We start from the raw sequence: 16,514 nt of genomic DNA, 5'->3' as shown, positions 1-16,514 counted from the left end.
TCCAAAACTTTTGGAAAATGTAGTTTTTTGATGATCTGTTGTCGTTTTTTTTGCTCTTTTCCACCAACTGTACCATCATAAGTTAAATTAACAGCACTGAAATTATCTAAACTTCTAAAGAATTTTAACGGGCATTTCTAGACAAAACAATAAGATAGAGTCAGGAGAGGACTGGAAGGCACATCTGATCTTTACGCCATCTTGCCGCGCCCCCACCATACTTTATTCCTGAGGTTTTGCTTGGTACCAACAATACCTAGGTGTCCTTCAAGAGCTAATGATACGATCTTCAGTCTCAACCTCTGTGGAATCACCAATCTACACCCCCTCAATACACACTGCCTGATCCAACAAAGTTAGTCGCTAATGGGAATATATGCCTTGTGAATGCACTTGTCCCATTGTCCACTTTGGATACATTCTCTAACTTCCATGAGTTCTGAGTCATGTTCGGACTCTCTCTTGACTTCCCTCATTGTCACAGCTCCCGGTGTCAACTGGATAGCTACAAAACGTACAAAACTCTCTGCTTCTGTCCCCAATTCTGACTTGGATTGTGGGCATCCATCTTTCAACAATCTGGACAGCGGATCAGCAATGTTTGCTTTCCCAGCAATGTGGACTACTCTGTACTTGTACGGTTGGAGTCTGAGCACCCATTGTTCTATCCTGGCACACGGTTTGGACCTGGCGGCATAGATCACCTCCAATGGTTTATGGTCTGTGATGAATTCAAATTCAATGCCATACAAATATGTATGGAATCTCTCGCAGGCCCATACAAGTCCGAGTGCTTCTTTCTCTGTCTGAGAATATCTCCTTTCAACATCTGTTAAAGATCTGCTGGCATAGGCAATGATTCTTGGTCCTTCATCATGCGTCTGGACCAACACGGCTCCTAAACCAACAGGACTAGCATCTGCTATGACTTTGGTTGGTGCAGCTGGATCATAATATCCAAGAGTATCGGCATTCGTCAGACTTTGTTTCAGAGCTGTGAATGCTTTCTTCTGCTCAGGGCCAAAATGGAATGGTACACCTTTCCTGGTTAGTTTCCTCAATGGTTCTGCCAGTGTAGCAAAGTTAGGGATGAACTTTGCGCAATAATTGACCAATCCCAAGAACCTCCTCATCTCTGTTGCATTCTGGGTTTCACGTGCATCTGCAACAGCTTTCACCTTGGCATCAGCTGGGTTCAGTCCTTCCCGTGTAAGCCTGTGTCCCATGAAGTCCATCTCTGAGACACCAAACTGGCATTTGTCTCCATTCACGGTAAGGCCTGCCCCCTGTAGTCTGGATAGCACACACCTCAACCGTCTGTCATGCTCTTCCTTTGTAGCTGCATGGACTATGATGTCATCAGAAATGCTGGCAACTCCAGGAATGCCTTGAATCACTCGATGGATTTCGTACTGGTAGATCTCAGGAGCTGCATTGATTCCGAATGATAGTCTCTTGTACCGGTACAATCCACAGTGAGTCACAAATGTTGTCATGTCCCTGGATTCTGGGTCCAGCTCTAATTGATGATAGCCCCATTTTAAATCAATTTTTGAGAACACCTGACTGGTAGTTAACTCCTGAAGTACTTCCTCCACTGTTGGTATGGGGTGTCATTCTCGAATTATAGCTTAATTGGCCATCCTCATATCAACACACAGTCTTATGTCACCATTTGGTTTGGGCACGATCACTACTGGGCTGACCCATTGTGTTGAATGTTCTACAGGTTCAATAATGTCTTGCTCGATCAACTCTTTGATTTTGGCCTCGACTTTCCCACGAAGTCCAAATGGAGTTCTGCGCACTGGTTGCGCCTTGGGTTTGACCGTTTTGTCCACTGGTAGCTTTAGTTGTCGACCTTTTAGCTTTCCTACTCCCTGGAAAACTGCGGGAAATTCTTGCTTCATATTCTCATATGAATGAACTGAATTGACACGAGCTCCAATATGAAGTATTGCCAGGTCTTGCACCGTGCGTCTACTCAGCAATGATTCTCCCCTCTCGTCTATGACAACAAACTCTGCTTCGGTGTACTTGTCACCAGCTTCAACAGTTGCAGTGAAACATCCAATGGTCTGCAATGGCTTGGTTGCTGTGTATGGATACAGTTTCTTTGAACACTTCTTTGATGTACAAATGATATTTTTTCTTTTCAATTTCTCCCATAAATGTCGGTCAATTACATTACTGTCACTGCCTGAGTCTACAATGACCGGAACTGTCACACCACCAATTATCACTGGGACCTTCTCATGATGTACATCAACTGATAGTATTTCTGCCCATCCTGGTTGTCATCATCATCATCACTTTCTGGGTCACCTTCTATATGGCGAATAGTGCCTTTCTTTCCAGGATACTTTCCTTTCCCCCAAGCTTTGCCCTTAGAAGCTGTACTCTTCCCATTCTGGTTTGCATTTGACTTGCTTTTGCACTTCTTTGCAAAGTGGTCCTTACCTCCACACTTTCTACAAACTTTGCCTTTTGCTGGGCAGCATGGGTCTTTTCCAAAATGACCTGTTTCCACATCTGTAACACTCCAAGTCATGTGTCGGTATATTTCTTGGCTGGCTATGGCTATGTGAGAGCCTATTTACTTGTTGACCAACTTTGTCTTTACTGGGCTGGCTTGAGTTGTCTTTCAGTTTCATGGTATGAAATTGCCCCTCAACAACCTCTAATGCAGCAGCCATTGTTAAAGCATTTGTAAGTTTCAACTCACCCCCTTTTTCAAGCAGTCGCCTTCTGAGTTTGTCTGATCTGCAGTGCTGCACAACTTGATCCAATAACTGGTTGTCCAAATCAGCTACCACGTAATTGCATCCCACAGCCAGTTGTCACAATCTCGTCACGTACTGGGCAACCGTTTCTCCATCTTCTTGTTTTGTTTTGCGAAACAAATGGCCTTGAAATGTAGCATTCGGTGTCACCACATAGTGTGCATTCAATGCATCCACGGCTTTCTGGTATTCCTCCTTCCTTCCAGTATTCGAAAGCGTCTTAAAAGTTTCCCGAACTGCGGGTCCTGTGGTGAAGAGAAGTAACGCCCTCCGCTGCGTTTTCTGTTCCGCCGTACTGCTATCAAGAAATAGGCCACGACTGTCGGCGTAGGCTTCAAATTCTTCCAGCCATGCCTTCCACTTCACACTCACAGTGCTTGCATCACCCGTCGGGTCAAAATGAGGAACACCTCGAAGTGCTAGAAATTCAGCTCCTGTGACTGCCATGAAGAAAACCTTCCAGCTCAAAGCCACCAATTCAAAATCCAAAATGTTTATCACATTTAAAATCCAAAATGTTTATCCACGTCGCCAATGTCACATTTGTGGCCCGAAATGTGAAATTAATAACACCATCACCGCGTGCTTTACCAGTTGAACATCTCCGTGTCTTTATTTTCCTGCTTCCCTTATTTCATCATCCTGCACCTTCCAACTCCAGTGCATACCATCTGACTTCCGGTCAGGTTAATACATCTCATGCATATTCATTATCATGACATCGGGCAATGTACTAAACAAGCACTTCGCATCAGAATTCAGCAGGGACTTACAGGATTGCCAGATCAGTGAGGGTATGCTGATATTAAAGGGATGAATTTAGACCACGGTTTTGAAACTGGCCCCCCCCCAAACTCACATTCACTTTAAGTAATCCCTGTGTCATAAGTGCTCTGTGATTAGTAAGGGATTGCTTAAGGTGGTCTGTGAGTGGGAAGGGAAGGTTGAGAATCATTGCTCTAGACCCAATAGTTACTGAAATATTTTGCTTGAGAAAATTGCCCATTTTCTTTGGAGTTATGAAACTGAGTCAATTAGATACGATTAAAAGAGTGGCTTTCAACCCTTTTTCTTTCCACTCACATACCACCTTAATCACAGAGCATTTATGCCGTAGGGATGGGGGGGGGGGCAGTTTGAAAACCACTGGTGTAGGAGCTCCTGAGAATATTAGAGTAAATAAGCCCCTGGAGTTTGATGGGATCTATCCTAGAATACCAAAGAGTGAATTGTAGAGGGTCATAAGACCTCTCCATCGGGAACATAGTCAGAAGTCACCTCACTTGCTAATCGAGCTCAAGCCCTGCCCACAGGTTAGCTCACACGTAGCCATTGGCCTCTTTAATTGCCTCATCGACACCCGGGCTGGACTCTCCAGCTGATGGGAATCTAAAGCCCAGCAGGTGTGAGCCATCTGCTTCTTTCTCTTCTGGGATGAACCCCAGCTCCCTTCTAGATTGTGAGCAGTGGGCGATGCTGGAGTCATTGGTAAGGTGTACACAAAGGGTTGGGAGCTGTGTGTTGTGTTTAGAAATCACTGTCCCTAGTTTAGAGTAGTTACGAGCTATTCCTGCACTGTCTCAAGGACTGATGGGTAACGTAGGTTGTAACTTGATTATAAAGCTTTCCATTATGAGCGGTTGTGAGAGTATCATATGATCTGGTGAGTGTGTGTGCCTTTTATCCCTGGTGCAACTCCCCTATACATGTGAATAAAAACCACCATTCAGCCAGCCTGTGTTCAGACTTGCTTCTCTTAGGACTTGTTGAACTTGTTTCTTCCCTCACAACAAATACTGAGCACAGCAAAATCACAGGGTCTTCATCGAGATCTTTAGCCACAGGAGAGGACCCAGAGAAGTGGAGAATAGCCAAGCTTGTTCCTTTGTGTAGGAATGGCAATAAAGACTCACTGAGAAATTATAGGCCATTGAGACTTGAGTCAGTGGCAGGCAAGTTATTGGAGAAGATTCTTAAAGATGTACTTGCATCTGGAAAAGCAAAGAGATAGTGATAGTTAGTATGGCTTTATATGCTGTCCCTCCAAATGGATGACATTAATATCAACTTCTCTGTCTTTCGATAACCCCCCTCACTTCTTCCCTGTTGCCTTCCCCCAGATTTGTCTCTCCTTTCCCTGTCTCCTTTTGCACAGACCTGATCAATTCTCACCTCTCCTCTTATCATGTCCAATTCACACCTTTTATTGGTCTGGATTCCTCCCTCAGCCAGCATTGTTTGCATCCAGAGATTTCCTGCTTCTCACTTATTCCTTGCAGGCCTGAGGCTGAAATGTTGGCAATGTTTATCTTTGCTTTTTATGGACACTGAAAAGACTGGCTAAGTTCCTCCAACATTTCTGTGTGTTTTCACTACAATCACAGCACTTGTAGAATTTTGTGTTTCACTCATACACTAAGTCATGTCTTACAAACTTGATTCAGTTTTCTGAGGAAGTGATGATCAGTGAGGTAGGGCACTGCATGTGATAGAGCTTTCATCAGATTCCCTCGTGGTTGACTGCAATATAAGATTCAGAAATGAGATCCACTGAGACTTACTAGATTGGATTCAAAATTGATTTGGCCATAGAACACAGAAGGTGTTCCTCAGGGATCAGGGTTTGGACATCTCACTTATGATATACAATACGTTAAGTATCTGGATAGAAATATAGGAAGACTGATTAGTTTGTAAACAACACAAGAATTGATGGGGTTGTGGATAATGAAGAAGGTTGTCAAAGGATTCAGCAAGGTATAAGCTAAAGCAGAAATTGTAGATGGAGTTTAATCTGGACAAGTGTGAGGCTTGGCACTTTGGGAGACGAAATGTAAGGGGAAAGCATATAATAAATAATAGAAGCCTTTGGACCACTGATATACAGCGGGATCTTCAGGTTCAAGCTTCCTGAAAGCTGCAACACAAATGGACAGGGTGATGAAGGCATTCAAAGTACTTTGCTTCATCAGACAGGGTGCTGAGTATAAAAATAAATTGCTAGGTCATGATACAACTGGACGAAACCTTGGTGAAGCCACATTTGGAGTATTCTGTGCATGAGGAGAGATTGGAAAGATGCAGATTGTCTTCTCTGGAGGCATCTGACATGTACATAAGATTATTAGAGGCCATACTAGGATAGTCTTTTCCCCACGATGGATATTAGAAACATTTGAAGGCATAGTTTTAAGGTGAGAGTGGGAAAGCTTAAAGATGTGCAAAGTATTTCTTTTTATAGAGAGGTGGGTGCCTGGAATGCACCATCGGTGGAGAACGTAGAAGCAGATACGATTGGAATCTTTAAGCATTTAGAATAAGAAATACAACCATGTGCAGGTAAACAAGGTGCTTACATTAGATTCATGGTCGGTGCAGGGAGTGGGTCAAAGTTCCTTGTGTTGCACTATCTGGTCATAATATTGCAACACATCATAAATTCACTTTAAAAAAAAACATCTTTGATTAGAGTGTGCGATCCAGGGGGCCCTTTCGAGGGAAATGTGACAAATATCAGTGATAGCCAGAGAACCATTGGAATTTCAAAATGGTTGGAGTTTACTGATAGTTTATTGTCAAACACATTGAACAATGTACATGTGCACTCAAATTCTTACTTACGCAGCTGAGCAGGTACTTCGTTAAAAAAAAGACTATTAAAACTAAAAATCTACAATAATGAAACACAAGTCTGCAGACACTGTAAACTTGAATGAATTAAAGGTTCAATAAATACAAAAATTAGATACTATATTATCCCAGGGCAAAAAAATACTTTCAGTGGTGAACCTGTAGAAGTTGTTGAGGGACATATAAAAATAGAGGTGCTAGTCCACTTTCTTGACCGTGGTCAACATCGTTGGTCACTGGATGTGGTTGCTCCCAAGAGCTTAAAGTGGTCTACTCTCTCCACTTCAGTGCTGTTGGTGGTGTCAGGGATGTGGTCCCTTACCCTCTCTGATCATTGCTGATTACCTTTGTCATCCTAACAAGAGAGAGAAGTTACCTTGGCATCAGGCCACAAGACCGAATCTCTTTCCTGTATTCTATCTCATCAATGTTTGCTATCCAGCCCATTGCTGTGATGGCATCAGCAAATTTGAAGATGGAGTTGGAGTGGTACTCAGCTGTACAATTGATGATGTTAGTATAGAAACTGAGTACACATCCTCAAGGCCCACCACTGTTGGGTGTGATTAGATGTTCCTATCATTTTCAATGATTGGGGTCCATCAAACAGCAAGTTGGCCTAGATCCTAAACTTTGGGATGGGTTTGCCAGGAACTATGATATTGTAGGTGAGGTTGTCCTCACTGTGTGACATTGGTGTTCAGGTGCTCCAGGGCTGAGTGGAGGAGCAGGAAGATGGTGTCTGTTTGAACAATAGACAGTGAAATGAGTCAAGACTGGGTGGAATGAAGAAGATGATAACCATCTCAAAGCACTTCCTGATGGTGGGTTTTGAAAACCTTTCAATGGTGAAAGGTTTTGACAGAGTGGATATAGAGAAGAGGTTTCCCTTGGTTGGTGAATCAAGGATAAGTCTTAAAATTAAAAGTTATCCATTTAAAACAGATGAGAAAAAATGTCAGAGGGTTGTGGATTTGTGGAACTCCTTGCCGCATACACTGGTGGAGGCCTGATCACTGGGAGAGTTTAAGCAGATTGATAAGTATCTAATTGGTCAGGACATTAGGGGATATGGGGAAAAGGCTAGAAATTGGAACTAGGTGTGAGTATAGTTCAGGTTAGGGTAGAGTTGCAGAACAGACTTAATGGGCCAAGTGGCCTTCTTCTGTTCCTTTATCTTGTTACCTTGTGTCAGAGCCACTGATCGATGGTTATTTAGTCCAGTTAATGTGCTTTTACTACTAGTAGGATGGTGACCTTCATGAGACGAGTGGGAACTGCAGCATGCTGTAGGGAGATATCTGTGAATACCGCCACTAGTTGAACTGCACAGGCTCTCAGTGCACAACGCAGGTCTCTGTCTGAGTCATTTGGATTTCAGAGGTTCCTCTCTAGAAAGCTGACTTGATTGCAGCAGCAGTGACCACGGCTACAGGAGTGCATTGAATGGTTGATGTGGACGTCACCTCACTGCTGGGCCCACCACAAATTTGTGGTCGACACTGGTAGGTCAGGCTTGTGTTCTCGCCAAATTTCTACCGCTGTTAATTGATTATGTACATACTTGTACCCACCTTGACAAGGAAGGAATGGTTAATAGCCTTTTACTACCTGGTGGGTTCATCAGGCTGCCACAAAGGGAGGGACGAAGAATGCCTTGTGTTGGAAAGGGAACTCTTTTGTTCCACCAGGAAGACCCCCTTTGCCAAGTGGATCTTTCTCATGTTTGCAACTTGATTTTATTGCATTGCTACAAATATTGTTCGGTAACTGTGGAAGTGTTTAGTCAGTAAATTGAAGCAATTACCTCCAGTAATTCTGCCCTGACTGTTGTAAAATCTTGCCACGAGAAATTACCCCACATTATGGACTGCCTGATGTTAAGTTCAGTCAATGGACTCCACGTTGCAAAAATAAATGAAGAATTATGCAAAGATTTGACGATAGATCAGCAGTTCCACTGCTTCCATCACCCACAAGCAGCAGGAATAGTTGTACATGCGAATAGAAATCGAAATTGGTTAAATTAACAGAGGAAATTGGGCTTAATTGGCTAAAAATGCTAACCCTGGCATTATTTCAGATAATGTGTTCATTTGTCAAGTAATCTCAGGTCCATTTTCACACTGGAATCTACCAACAGGGGAGAACAACTGGTAAAAGAGGTCTAATGGAACTAAAGTTTGGGCGGGGGAGGAGGGTGGTGGAAACATAGAATCCATCAGAGAGATAGGGGTTTAAGGAAGGGCTGAATGGAAAAGGAGATATTCAGCAATGAAGGCAGTGAGAAAGGTGGCAGAGGCAGTCACAGAGCATTGGGAAGTGATGCACAAGAAGGAGAGAGTCGATCTGGAGGCCTGTCACCATGGACAGGAGAGAAGCAAAAAACAGGGAGAGGAGGGGACTGGGAGCTTCCCATGATTTATCTAACACATATATTTTATATATATATATATATATAAAATTCATCATTAATTGAAAAGTAATTGTGGTTTTAAGATTTTTAAATAAAATATTCAATAAATAAATAAATAAATAACTCTAATACAATACGTGGCAAACATATAAAATGGAGAGGTTTGATTTTAAGATCTAGGCAACAATATTATGAGTTGGGGGCAAAGGTCCACAAGGTCTTGTCCTGGCAGGTGAGGGTGAAAGAGGTCTCAAGGATAATTAATCCAATTTAAACGGGGGAAGGCAAGATTTTGTATTAGCCAAAATAAATAAATAAATAAATACATGATACATTTAGTACATTCTATAAAGAAGTGTCACCTCACTGACAAAAGGCAAAGGAGGAAAAACCCAACACCCAACCCCAACCAACCATTTTTGCCCTGCAGCCGCTGCAACCATGTCTGCCTGTCCCGCATCGGACTTGTCAGCCACAAACGAGCCTGCAGCTGACGTGGACTTTTGCCCCCTCCATAAATCTTCGTTCGCGAAGCCAAGCCAAAGAAAGAAGTGTATAAATCAGAATGGGGAGGGGGAGAGACCCTGCTAAAACAGGCTATTTCTTGCTTCCATTGGAACTGCCAAATTTGGATCAGGAGGAGAGAGAGGGACTTGATACCCTCTTTTCTAGAGAAGAGATTGAACCCTCTGAGCACTCTACAGGTGGGTAAATCTCCAGAAGAGGATGGTTTCCTCGCCTAATTTTATAGACAATTTAAGGACCTTTTAAAGTCTCTTCTTATGAAGGTAGTGGAACAGGTAGAAACACATAACCTTCCCGGAGTCTTTTTCAACACCAATTATCACAATGATCTCGAAAAAAGAATCCGTTGAAGCTGCCTCCTATGGCCTATATCACTATTGAATGCAGATTTTAAAATTATAGCAAAAGCACTGGCCAATAGGTTGGCAAAACATTTGGCAAAATTAACAAACCCAGATCAGGCTGGATTTGTTAAAAAAAAAAGGCCATCTGCAGACGATGTAGATAGATTGCTTACTATAATACATCTAGCACAGTCAGGGGTAGACCCAGAAGAGCCATATCCCCGAATGAGGAAAAGGCTTTTGACAGATTGGAGTGGGACTTCCTGTTCAAGGAACTGGAGAAATTTGGTCTGGGACAAACATTGGGTGAGAATACTGTATCATAAACCCCAGGCCAAAATTATTACAAACCGGCAGATGTTTCCAGGGTTCCTGTAGAGTAGATCCAGTAGACAGGGCTGCCCATTGTCCCCAGCACTGTTCATTCTGGCTGTTGAGCCACTGGTAGAAACCACTCAGTGGGATCCAGACAAAAAGGGATTCACGGTGGGCCAGGTGGAACACAAAATCAATCTATTTGCTGACGATTGATAGTGTGTTTGATGATCCCTGGGGAATTATTGGCCAGACTGAGGATCACATTGAGGATTATGGGAAGGTCTCACGGTATAAAGTAAATTTGGACAAAAGCGAGATCATTCCTTTAATGAAAGGGGATTATAGACCCTGCCAAAAGGGTAGTCGATTTAAGTGGCCACAGGAAGGCATTAAATACCTGGGGATAAAAGTGGACAAAGTCTTACACAATGTATGTAAGATAAATTATCTCCCCTTGTTCCAGAAGATTGAAGAGGACTTGGTTAGATGGAGAACACTGCCCATAACATTAGTGGGTAGAGTGAACTGTGATGACAAGACTACAAAATATGTTCAAACATTGCCCATCCCGTTAACCCAGTGCTTCTTTGAGAGGCTCAGTGAGAGTGTCAGGAATTCTGTGCAAGATGGCTATAGACTCCATGGAAAAGTTGACATGGGAATACAATTTAGGAGGCCTAACACTGCCAGATTTGAAGAAATACTTCTGGGCATGCCAGGTGAGGTTTAGTGCCTCACACTTTGAGGGGGGGCACTCTTCCTGAGCACAAATTGGACTACACACAATGGGGGAAAAGATAGCAGGAGAATTTATATTCAAATGAGACACTAAATTAATATAAAAAAGACAGAAACACCATACTGAAACATATATGCCAGGCATGGCATAAAATACATCAATATATCGGATTGAAGGTCTTCCAATATGTCCTCGACCCGGAACAATTTAATACCCATGACTCTGGGCAATAGATCCTGGACACCTGGTACCAGAAGGGATCAGGTGTACCAGAGACTGTTATGATCAGGGGTAGTTGATGCCATTCAAACAGGTGAAGATCAAATTTGGATTGTCAAACCGAACATTCTTCTGCTTTCTACAATTAAGAACTTTTTTTTTGAAAACTTTATTTAAAAGAATTTAAACAACACAATCAAACATAACAATTTTTTTTGTGTATGTGTATGTATATATATATATACATATATATCTACCTATTAAAAAAAACCTTCCCACTCCTTCAGCCAGCCCCCTTAAGGGGAGCCAAATATAAAGATAATACAGTGATTATAAAGAATATTTCAAAGTATTTCTAAATACATATACTCCAAATAAGAAGACTACATTTTAACAAAAAATGAATAATTATCATGCAGATTGCATGTAATTTTTTCCATAATAATACAATTTCTCAATTTATTATGTCAGCATGTTATATTAACCTCCACATTATCTTTCCAAGTACAGATAACACTAAACGTACAAATGCAATTTGAAATTTATCCAACCCTAATCCTTTCAAAGAAACCATATATCCCAACAAAAAGATTGATGGGTCTAAAGGTAATTTAATCTTAAATAATTTTTCCAAAACCAATCTAATTCCTTCCCAAAATGGTTGTACTTTAAAACAAGACCATACAGCATGTAAAGAAGTCCCAGTACATAGTCCACATCTAAAACAAGAATCCAAATTACTGAATCCATATTTTTTCAATTTCTCTGGAGTCAAATATAACTAATGTAAAAAATTATAATTGACCATTCCATAATGTGCATTCATTACTTTAGTTACACTATCAGAACACATAACCTCCCAATTATCTTCTGGAAAAATATGTTAAATCACTTTCCCATTTAAGCCTAGATTTCTCACATTCCAGTTAATCCATACTATCCTGTAACAATTGGTACATATCTGAAATATAACCTTTCGTAGGTACAGAAGAAATCAAAGACTCAAATTTCATCAACATGGGTAAATTCATCTCTTTACCATAATTATCTTTTATCAAAGCTCTGAGTTGATAATACACAAACAGAGAATTTACAGATATATCAAATTTCTCCCTCAATTGAATAAAAGAAAGAAACTGGCCTTCTTCAAAACAGTCCTGAATTATCTTTATGCCCTGAGAATTCCATCTCTTTAAATGATTATTGAACATTGAAAAAGGAATAAGCTGGTTATGATATAATGGGGTTTGAATTGGTAATTTACCCTTTGATCCTAAACCCTGTTTCTTTTAAACCATATCCTTAACAAATGTTTTAAATCCGGCATATCACATTCCCATTTAAATATAAACTGATGTATCTCAACTTCAGATATACAAGCCATTTCCACCTTTGCCCAACTTGGAGGTTGGTTCATATCCATCAATCTGCTAACAAATTTCAACTGAGCTGCATCATAATAATTTTGAAAGTGAGGTAATTGCAGTCCACCTAAAGCATATTTCCATGTAAGTTTATGTAAAGCTACTCGGGCTAATTTTCCTTTCCATAAAAACTCCAGCACTGCCCTATTCAAGTCCTGATAAAAAGCCTTTGAAAGTGAATATGGTATAGACTGAAACAAATATTGAATTCAAGGAAAATTATTCATTTTAACACAATTTACTCGACCAATTAACGTTAATGGAAAATCTTTCCATTCAATCAAATCCTTTTTAATCCTTTTTAATAAAAGGACATAATTCAATTTATATAGAGACTGGTAGTCTGCGTTTACTACCACTCCCAAATATTTAATTCTCTCTGACCACTTCAATTTTATAATACTTTTATATTCTGAATAATCTCCATCCCCAACTGGCAATATTTCACTCTTATCCCAATTTACTTTATATCCAGATAGCTCTCCAAATTTTAACAAATAATCTTGTAAATATTTCAAAGACTGTTACAATTCTGTCAAATATACCAGAACATCGTCTGCAAATAAATTAATCTTGTATTCATCCTCCCCAATTTTCATTCCTTTAATCTTATGATCCTGTCTTATTGTCTGAGCTAACGGTTTGATAGCCAATGCAAATAAGGCTGGTGACAATGGACAACCTTGTTGAGTCACCACCCTAGCAGTACATAAGGCCTTAACCCAGCCTATAAAATAAGGGCCAAAATTAAACTTCTCTAACACCTTAAACAAAAAATTCCACTCAACCCTCTAAAAGGCTTTTTCTGCATCCAGCGCAACCAGTGCTGTCTAAATGCATTGACTAATGTTATCAATCTAAGAATATTATCAGAAATGTTTCTATTTTTAATAAAAGAAGTTTGATCTATATGTATCAACTGTGCTAAATATTTGGCAAGTCTATTCACTAACACCTTTGCTATAATTTTATAATCTACATTTAATAAATAAATAGGTCTATACGAAGATACTTTTAATGGGTCCCTATCTTTCTTAAGAATCACAGTAATTAAAGCACTTAAAAAAGATTCTGGTAACAACTGCTCCTCTGTTACTTGCTGCAACACATCTCCAAATATAGAGAATAAATCTTCATAAAATACTTTATAAAATTCAACAGAAAATCCATCATCTCCTGGCGACTTTCCATTTGGCATCTCTTGTATAGCCTCTTTAATCTCAAAATCCATAAATGGAGCTTCCAATTCTTTAACCTCGTCCTCCCCTCAAACAGGTAAATTTAATTTAGATAAATAGGATTCAATAGAACCAGCATACTGCTTTCACCCAGATTATATTTTTGATAAAATGAATAAAACTGATCATTAATTTCCTGAGGTTTATAGGTAACTATTGAATTCTTTTAAACAGCATTAATAATTCATGATGTCTGTTCCATTTTTAATTGCCATGCTAGTACCTTATGAGCTCGCTCACCAGTTCATAATAACATTGCTTAGATTGATAAAGTATATGCTCATACTGATAAGTTTGTAAAGTATTATAACGTAATTTCAACTTCATTAAAACAACTTTTTTATCTTCTGTAACATCTTTCTGAAATTCCTTTTCCAATTCAGCAATTTTTTCTCCAATGTTAAGCTTTCCGCCACATATTGCTTTTTAACTTTCGTAGTATAACTAATAATTTGCCCTCATAAATATGCTTTCAAAGCATCCCACAATACAAAATTACTATGTACTGAATTGACATTCTCAGCCAAAAACAAAGTAATCTGCTCCTTAACAAAAATAATAAACTCCAGTTTCTTCAATCTTTCTTTCTTTGGCTTGGCTTCGCGGACGAAGATTTATGGAGGGGGTAAAAAGTCCACGTCAGCTGCAGGCTCGTTTGTGGCTGACAAGTCCGATGCGGGACAGGCAGACACGATTGCAGCGGTTGCAAGGGAAAATTGGTTGGTTGGGGTTGGGTGTTGGGTTTTTCCTCCTTTGCCTTTTGTCAGTGAGGTGGGCTCTGCGGTCTTCTTCAAAGGAGGTTGCTGCCCGCCAAACTGTGAGGCGCCAAGATGCACGGTTTGAGGCGTTATCAGCCCACTGGCGGTGGTCAATGTGGCAGGCACCAAGAGATTTCTTTAGGCAGTCCTTGTACCTTTTCTTTGGTGCACCTCTGTCACGGTGGCCAGTGGAGAGCTCGCCATATAACACGATCTTGGGAAGGCGATGGTCCTCCATTCTGGAGACGTGACCCATCCAGCGCAGCTGGATCTTCAGCAGCGTGGACTCGATGCTGTCGACCTCTGCCATCTCGAGTACTTTGACGTTAGGGGTGTAAGCGCTCCAATGGATGTTGAGGATGGAGCGGAGACAACGCTGGTGGAAGCGTTCTAGGAGCCGTAGGTGGTGCCGGTAGAGGACCCATGATTCGGAGCCGAACAGGAGTGTGGGTATGACAACGGCTCTGTATACGCTTATCTTTGTGAAGTTTTTCAGTTGGTTGTTTTTCCAGACTCTTTTGTGTAGTCTTCCAAAGGCGCTATTGGCCTTGGCGAGTCTGTTGTCTATCTCATTGTCGATCCTTGCATCTGATGAAATGGTGCAGCCGAGATAGGTAAACTGGTTGACCGTTTTGAGTTTTGTGTGCCCGATGGAGATGTGGGGGGGCTGGTAGTCATGGTGGGGAGCTGGCTGATGGAGGACCTCAGTTTTCTTCAGGCTGACTTCCAGGCCAAACATTTTGGCAGTTTCCGCAAAGCAGGACGTCAAGCGCTGAATAGTATTGTATTAAACCTCCATCTATAAGAAGATTGTACTACTTCTGAACCTACACAGGAAAAAAAAAACACAGAATGATCCAATATAACCCGACTTTTATATTAAACCAGTAGTGTTCTACCCTGAAAATGCGCCAAAACAAAAAAAAATCTATTAGAGAAAAGGAATCATGTCTAGAGGAATAAAAGGAAAAGTCTTTCTCTGTAGGGTTCACTCTCCTCCAAACATCAACCAGGTTTAAATCCTTCACCAAAGCCCCTACTTGTGTTGCTGCTTTTGATTTCCTTATACTTTTCGGAGATCTATCCAATAAAGGATCCAAAACAAGATTCAAATCTCCCCCAACCAGAATATTATTATTGGCCTGATTAAGCAATAAAAAGGCCTCCGACAAACCGTTCATCATCTACATGAGGTGCATAAATATTTAACAAAGTCCATGATTCAGCAAAAATTTTACAATTAATTATCAAAACCCTCCCAGCATTTACTTCAAACGATTCCTATTCAAATGGTAATTTCTTATGAATTAAAATCACTACATCCTTTGCTTTAGAATTAAAAGAAGAAAAAAATACATGACCAACCCATTCTCTCTTCAATTTCAAATGTTAATTTTTGGTCAAGTGTGTTTCTTGCAAGAAAGCAATATCAACTTTCATTTTTCTTATATAAGCCAAAGCTCGTTTACGCTTAATTAGGTTATTCAAACCCTGAACATTAAAAGTTGCAAAATTCAAATTAGTCATATCTTAATCTAATAATATATTCCACTACTATAAAATAATGCTCCCCTTCTAATTACCTTAATAGTCTAACCCTCCCTTATGTAAATATTCCAAAAAACCTAACAATCCCCAAAACAAACTACTAAAAAAGGTAGTAATACCCTAAAAATCTGGGTGTGGTAAAACCCACTAGTGGCAGATGACTAAAGGTCTCAGTATCATCCATCCCTCCCAGTCAGACTTTCACAAAGTACTGAAACAAAAATAATCCACCTAATGATTCCAGTCCCAATGATTGTTCCGGATCTTCAATATCAAGACGATTTTGTGTCAGTTCAACTTTCTTCCCATTCTTTCCATGTTTTCCATTCTTCCCATTTCCATTGCCATTTACCCTCCTCTTAGGTGACGATATTGGTGATCGTCCATTCCCTCGTAAATCTGGCAATGAATTAGCAAAAATTAATGCATCATGGTCATTTTCAAAGAATTGAGATTGAAAGTTCCCATAAAAAACCTTCAACACAGCCGGATAATGAAAGGCAAATTTATATTCCTTTCACCACAATACTTCTTTAGCTGAATTAAATTCTTGGCACCTTCTAATAATTTCT

Source organism: Narcine bancroftii, chromosome 5 (assembly GCF_036971445.1).
Source record: "Narcine bancroftii isolate sNarBan1 chromosome 5, sNarBan1.hap1, whole genome shotgun sequence".
Taxonomy (NCBI): Eukaryota; Metazoa; Chordata; class Chondrichthyes; order Torpediniformes; family Narcinidae; genus Narcine; species Narcine bancroftii.
The sequence above is the reverse complement of the archived record's forward strand: the minus strand, read 5'-3'. Positions refer to the sequence as shown.